The sequence below is a fragment of the Theropithecus gelada genome, chromosome 2 (assembly GCF_003255815.1).
Source record: "Theropithecus gelada isolate Dixy chromosome 2, Tgel_1.0, whole genome shotgun sequence".
In the NCBI taxonomy this organism is placed as follows: Eukaryota; Metazoa; Chordata; class Mammalia; order Primates; family Cercopithecidae; genus Theropithecus; species Theropithecus gelada.
In genome coordinates this window covers 16888189-16895729 of record NC_037669.1, presented here as the reverse complement: position 1 = coordinate 16895729, position 7541 = coordinate 16888189, and the positions used below count along the sequence as shown (strand labels likewise).

Genomic DNA, 7541 nt, shown 5'->3' with positions numbered 1-7541 from the left:
GGCCGGATCTCTGCTCACTGCAAGCTCCGCCTCCCGGGTTCACGCCATTCTCCTGCCTCAGCCTCCCGAGTAGCTGGGACTACAGGCGCCCGCCACCGCGCCCGGCTAGTTTTTTGTATTTTTCAGTAGAGACGGGGTTTCACCATGTTAGCCAGGATGGTCTCGATCTCCTGACCTCGTGATCCGCCCGTCTCGGCCTCCCAAAGTGCTGGGATTACAGGCTTGAGCCACCGCGCCCGGCCTTTTATTTCTCATTTCTTATACATAATATTTTTTTTCTTATGGTGGCTGGAGACTAGACATGGAAAACAAACATAGTCATATAGAAATAACTCAATAAATATTTATTTATTGAGTGATCTAAAGAATGAACCGTTGGCTGGGAACGGTGGCTCACGCCTGTAATCCCAGCACTTTGGGAGGCCGAGGTGTGTGGATCATCTGAGGTCAGGAGTTCGAGACCAGCCTGGCCAACATGGTGAAACCCTGTCTCTACTAAAAATACAAAAATTAGCCGGGTGTGGTGGCAGGCGCCTGTAATCCCAGCTACTCCAGAAGCTGAGGCAGGAGAATCGCTTGAACCCAGGAGGCAGAGGTTGCAGTGAGCTGAGATCACACCATTGCACTCCAGCCTGAGGGACAAGAGTGAGACTTTGTCTCAAAAAAAAAAAAAAAAAAAAAAGAATGAACCATGAATCATTAGATGGACAAAACACTGAACTGAGCTGACATACTCTAAGACAAAATATTTCAAATCAATTTGAAAATGCCAGTTTTACCCATTTAGGCAAAAAATCAGATTAATCATTTAATTTTATTATTTAAAGTATTTTTTAACACTTTCTTGTAATTGTTGAATATCATACTGCTGCTGAAGTTGATATGGACCAGGGGAACACATAGGAACTATGAAATGTGCTTCTCTAACACCCTAACTGTCCAATATTGCCTGCTGAACCCTTCCCTCTTTAACCTTGCTTACTGAATTTGTATAGGGAATCCAAATCTTAGACTCTACCTGTAATAAAAGTTATTCCCTTCAGTCTATAGAAACCTCTTTAAGGACAGTCTAGTGAATGATACCCTAGTAATTTTTTTTCACCCAGCACCTAGTGTTTCCACCCTATTCTGAGTCCCCCACTGCCAGAAAAGAAGCCAACATGAAACAAACTGAAACGCACACACAAAACCCAGAACTTTCTGTTTTCCATATATACCATACTTTCTCACAGCTACACAACTTTGAACATTTCCTTCCCTCCATCTTATTTCTTTCCCTTTTTATCTCCCATCCCTCCAGCTGAGTCTTTTCTCTCAACCTGCAGAACCCATGTTGCTTCTGTTCACCACTGGATCCTTAACGCTTAGTTCGGGGTCTGGGACCTGGGAGGTGGTAATATTTGGTGAGGCCTTGGGGTGGCTTGGGTGCTGAGGTCCTTCTTTCTTGTATCCTGATTATTATGGTTGTGGCAAATATTTTCAGACATTGATTTAAATGCCTAAACTTGAAACTTTTCGAAACAGTGTTTTGTTTTTTGTTTTTTAAACAACATTCTTGCTTCACATTGAATGATGAGTAACAATTAGCTAAGTGAAGAATAAATGTTGAAGTCACAGGCAGTGGCAAGTGTGAAAGAGAATATATTTCAGATTGTGACAGGAAATTTGTTATCAGGCTGCCTTAAAAAGCCATTGCAATAACAAGCATTTTTACATAAAAATATCACTTTCTATGACCACATGTGACTTTCCAGAAAGTGACTGAGTGTATATTGAGCACAAAAGAAGGGCGGGGCAGGGGGAACCAAACAGCAGAATAAATAAAGGGTAAATGTCTGTATTTCTCCTATTTAAAAATAAAATGTAAAGTAGAGCTGATTACATTTCTATTTACATAATTCTTGGCTTTACATAAAACTAAAATTTATTTTTAAGAAAAAAGTGACTGTTAATTATTCTATGCACATAATAATAAAAGCATTATTGTTTTAGGCAGTGATCAAGTCTTATGAATAGCATGCTTTATTTTAGCAATATTCATAACAATGTGTAAAACTCAAACATTTACTCGTTTACCATTGGATGTCATATACGTTATAGACATTCTTTAGGGTATCAAGAAAGAATTTTTCATTGTGTAGCTATTATATACATTCATAAGAATGTTAAAATTATAATTTTACGTAACAATTTTGAGCAAAACTAAATTCAATTTCAGATACGTTTCACACAAATATTTTAAATGGTCAAAATCAAGTGTTCCTCCTTTATATAATGCTTTTATTTTATTATTAAACAAAACATTTAATTCACTTTTATGCTGAAATCTAAGAATCTTCTTTAGGGATCTCGGCTTTTTATTAAGCATCGTCTGTGAGCTAAGCCCTAGGTTAGGGACCAGGGATGTAGATAAAAATGACATACAGTTCTGGATTTCCACATGCTCGATTAGTGTCAAAAAGAAAAAAAATGTAGACATATAATTTGCAACGTAATTTTGTATGTACAAAACTGTGGTAAAGCACTAAAAAGATTTGGGGAACATGGGGATGCCCCTGCATAAGTAAGATGAGAAGATCTTTGAGAGAAAGTCATGTCTATGTTGTTCTTTAGTGATTGCTTTTTCTATTATTCATTGTCAAGGAGGAAGGGAGCGTTCTAGGAAAAGAATTGCTTGAAATCACTGAGTAAATAAAAGGAGGAGTGTCGAGACTGATGCAAGTACAAGGTTGCTCAGAAAGCTATGGTGAGAAGAGGTCCTGAAGACACATTTCTGCAAACTCTAACAGGGCCTGAGTGTCATATGACAAGAGTTCAGATAAACTGGGAGTGAGAAAGGTGAGCTGTGAGGTGTCTGAGTAGCCAATTAAAGCAAGAAGCCAAAAATATACAAGAAGTTAGGCTTTACTCTTTTATGATGGTATAAGCAAAAGGATAAAATCGAGAAAGCATGAACCTTCTGTTGCATTTTGCCCTATAAAACGGAGCACAGGTCAGAGCAGATGTGAGAGTCATCTTACTATTGAGGGAGTCCCCAAGAAAATCTCTAGCAGTTTTACGGACCTTAAAGTAGTGGAGAGGATGAGGGAGAAGGCCTAAACATGGAAATGTTCTGGGCATTGAGTCAGAGTCTCCACAACCTCCCCTACCCAGCCTGCCACTGCTTTAAGGAGGCTTTGGCAGTGGTACCTGAGAGAGACCTCAGCCTGGGGGCCCTCAGGTGAAATGAACTAGGAATGGAGGTATCCTGCTGGGGCCAGACATGCAAAGATGCAAAGAGCATGACTGGCCAGATGGGGCCAGAATCGTTGCCTGCTGCTTCCTTCAGAGACTGCAGTGCTCTAACTGTTCACCACATCTGCTGTGGGGAAGGCAGCTTTCTCCTAAGCCTCACAGGTGAAGGGTTTATAATCACCAGACTGGACCTGGAAATTACCTGAAGTTTTTTCACCAGAAGCTGGACTCCTCACCATGGTAAAAGCAGTATAGACATCATGATGTAAACAGTGGGCAAGTATAAATGATTTTGAAACGTGGGAGTGACATGATGGAATTTTCAGGCTAACAACCCCCACAACAGTGTGAGAGTGGGGTTGGGGACTGTTGCCAACAATAAAAATGGCTGAGAGACAGTCTCAATAGTTCAATATGCAATTTTAAACCTTCTGAAGGCCCTTCGTTCAGCTAAGAGCTTTCCAGGATAATTCTGAAATCACTAAGTCTAGACCTGAGTATTCTAAGCCATTCACTTTTCAACTCCTCTTTATTAAGGAAAGGGATGCTTAGAATTAAGCTATCGGGTTTGCTTCTTTGCCTGCATTTACACTTGTTGCAACTCTTCTTTTCCATTAAAGAATGAGAGGTGGGAATTGGGTCCAGTGTTCTCAAATACTTATTAAGGATTCCCATTTGATCTCTTTCTTGACCTTCCAGAGCTTCTTTCAATATCTGACATGGAAATAGTATGATCAGTGGAGTTTCTGTATAATGTTAGGACTTGGAGATCCATTGCACAGCTGGCTTTCTAGATACCTGTTCCTGCATTTGAAATGATCAAAAGTATTTTGGATCAGTGCTCACTTCGGCAGCATATATACTAAAATTGGAATGATACAGAGAAGATTAGCATGGCCCCTGTGCAAGATGACATGCAAATTCGTAAAGTGTTCCATTAAAAAATAAAAAAAGTATTTGGATCATTGTATGATATTTATTTTAAAATGCAGCAATGTTGCAAATGCTGTAAACTAATTTGTTATGAATCAATGTGTTTATGAGTTGATATATTCACACGGGTATTCATATTTGAAGAAATATCAGTGAGTAGTAATGGTCTAAAACCATATAATATGCTTTTAGAGTTGCTATGGTAACTTATTTTCTTGGAAAATTTAATAGGTATCTGGAAACCTGCCATGGTTACTTACCAGCTATTGGAGAAATAGCACTGCATTTTATTTTTTAAAAAGATCTGCTTATTTATTAACTTTATTGTAAATTTCCATAAATTTTAGCAATATGAACTATTTTAAATTAGTATCAGTTGAAAGGAATTATAATTATATTTTCAAATAGTTAAGAAAATATAAATATAAACAAATAATCAATAAAGCCTTAAAAAGATATATTTGAAAAGACTTGTGTAGAGTGTCCAAAATCCAGAGCACCAAAAATTCCAACTACTGACAAGAATGTGCAGCAACAGAAACTCTTACTCATTGCTAATGGAAATACAAAATGGTACAGCCATTTTACAGGACAATTTGGTAATTTCTTATGAAATTAAACATACTCCTAGCATATGATCTAGAAATTTTGCCCCTGGCTGTTTACCCAAAGTAGTTGAAAATGTATGTCCATACAAAAATGTGAAAGTCTGTAACAGCTTTACTCGAAATCATCAAAACCTGGAGGCAACCAACATGTCCTTCAGTAGGTGCATGGATACACTGTGGCACATCATTGTCATCCAATGACAAGGAAATATTATTAAATGTTAATATGTATGAACTCTCAAGCCGTGAAAAGACACGAGGGAAACTTAAATGTCTATTACTAGATGAAAGAAGCCAATCTGAGAAGGCTCCATACTGTGTAATGCCAGGTATATGACATTCTGGAAAAGCCAAAACTATAGAGACAGTAAAAAGCTTAGTGGTTGACAGTGAAAAGCTTAGTTTAATAGGGAGTGAGGGGTAATAGACAGAGCACAGAAGATTTTTAGGACAGTGTAACTACTCCATGTGATAACTATAATTTTGGGTACATGTCATCGTACCTTGTTTCAAACCCATAAAATATACAACATTAAGAATTAACCCTAATGTAAACCATGAACTTTGGGTGATTATGGTGTGTCAGTGTAGGCTCATCAATTGTAACAAATATATTACCCTGATGGGAAATGTTTAAAAAAGATCTGGGAAAATATAGCCCAGACAAATTCTTGATAAATGTTATTGAGAAAGAGAAGCAGAGAAAAGGTACCCTTCAATGAAAATATTAAAACAAAAAAAAAAATCCAGAACTTAAAATTTAGAAGGTTTCTCCTTTGTACAAATTTTGAATTAAATAAGACAAAAGAAAAATACTTTTGTGAGAAAAATATACAATACAGACTTTTTAGAAGTGATCAATAGTTATAAATTAATAATTTAGAAAAAATAAAAATATAAAACAGTCTAAAGATAAGACTTATAAACGTGTAAATGTTCAGATTACTTTTAAAGAAAGGTATTTCACTATGTAAAACTATTTCAAAACATGGAAACATTGAAAAATTAATTGACTAGTTTTCTTTTTTAAAAGCTGCTCTTGCTGCTTTTGTTTTTTATTTTTGCTTTTAAGTTCAGGACTACAGGTGAAGGTTTGTTTCATAGGTAAACTTGTGTCATGGGGCTGTGTTGTACAGATGATTTTATCATCCAGATATTAAATTTAGTACTCATTATTTATTTTTCCTGATCTTCTCCCTCCTCCTATCCTCCACCCTTCAATAGGCCCCATTGTGTGTTGATGCCCTCTATGTGTCCACGAGTTCTCATCATTTCGTTCTCACTTACAAGTGAGAACTTGCTGTATTTGTTTTTCTGTTTCTGCATTAGTTTGTTAAGGATAATGGCCTCCAGCTCTAACCATGTCCCTGCAAAGAACATGATTTTATTCTTTTTTATGGCTACATAGTATTCCATAGTGTATATGTACCCCATTTTCCTTATCCAGCCTATCACTGATGGTCATTTAGGTTGATTCCATGCCTTGCTATTGTGAATAGTGCTGCAATGAACATACACATGCATATGTCTTTTTAATAGAATAATTTATATTTCTTTGGGTATAAATTAGGATATAGGCGGGGATAAGTACAAGCTAGAATAACTCAAATCAAAACACTACAAAGATAACAAAAGATAAATTATTGGTGAAATTAATTTATGTGCATAGATTCAATATTCCCAAATAAAATGTCCTCAAATTCACCTCAGGTATTCTCTAAAAGAAGTCTGTATCCAGAAGTATGATTTGATCTGGAAATGCAAGATTAATCAACATTAGAAAGTCTTATATATATATAATCTACTACATTTATTAAAAGAATAAATATGTGATAAGCTGCATCCAAAGTATTAACAAATCTAAACATGCATTGATAGCAAGTGCTCTAAGAAACAAGAAATATCAACGAAGCACTTCAATTTTGAGAAAAGGTATTTAGAAAAATTTACATCAAATAGTATATTTAATAGTCAAATATTAGAATCATTCCAGTTAAAGTAAGAGATAAGAAAAAAGTCACAATTTTTAACAATATTGAGGATGATACAGGAGCTCCTAATCGATGTATTTAGAAAAAGAAATGTGAAGTATAAATATTGGAGAGTTAACATTCTTCTTTTGTTCATACAATGTGCTTCTCTTCACAGAAAACTCAATAATATGAACTAACATTGTGACAAAAATAGGTGAGCAGAGTGGTCAGAAACAAGGGCAAAATAAGAAAATCAATAATATTCCTATACAAAAAGAATATTCAATTAGAAAATATACTAGAGATCCCAAAACAATTGTGAAAAAAATTATAAAGTGCCTACTCATGTGCCTAATAAGAAACGTATAAGGTTTTATTAGAAAAATTTATAAAACGCTACTAAAGGAGTAAAAGCTGTCATAGGAGAATAGAATCATAATCCACGTTTGTAGATATAAAACTTTATATTTTATTTTTTTAATTTTAATTTTATTTATTTATTTTTTTTGAGACGGAGTCTTGCTCTGTCTTCCAGGCTGGAGTGCAGTGGCCGGATCTCAGCTCACTGCAAGCTCCGCTTCCTGGGTTTTCGCCATTCTCCTGCCTCAGCCTCCCGAGTAGCTGGGACTACAGGCGCCCGCCACCTCCCCCAGCTAGTTTTTTGTATTTTTTAGTAGAGACGGGATTTCACCGTGTTAGCCAGGATGGTCTCGATCTCCTGACCTTGTGATCTGCCCATCTCGGCCTCCTAAAGTGCTGGGATTACAGGCTTGAGCCACCGTGCCCGGCCAAA

The 7541-nt window shown here is 36.5% G+C and overlaps 1 non-coding gene across 1 annotated transcript; it reads left to right on the top strand.

Annotated features, from left to right (window-relative positions):
* The first annotated feature begins 4072 nt into the window (after positions 1–4072).
* On the top strand, positions 4073–4178 carry LOC112619826. The gene has a single exon (XR_003118327.1). It is a non-coding gene; the product is annotated as a U6 spliceosomal RNA (small nuclear RNA).
* Positions 4179–7541: the final 3363 nt, after the last annotated feature.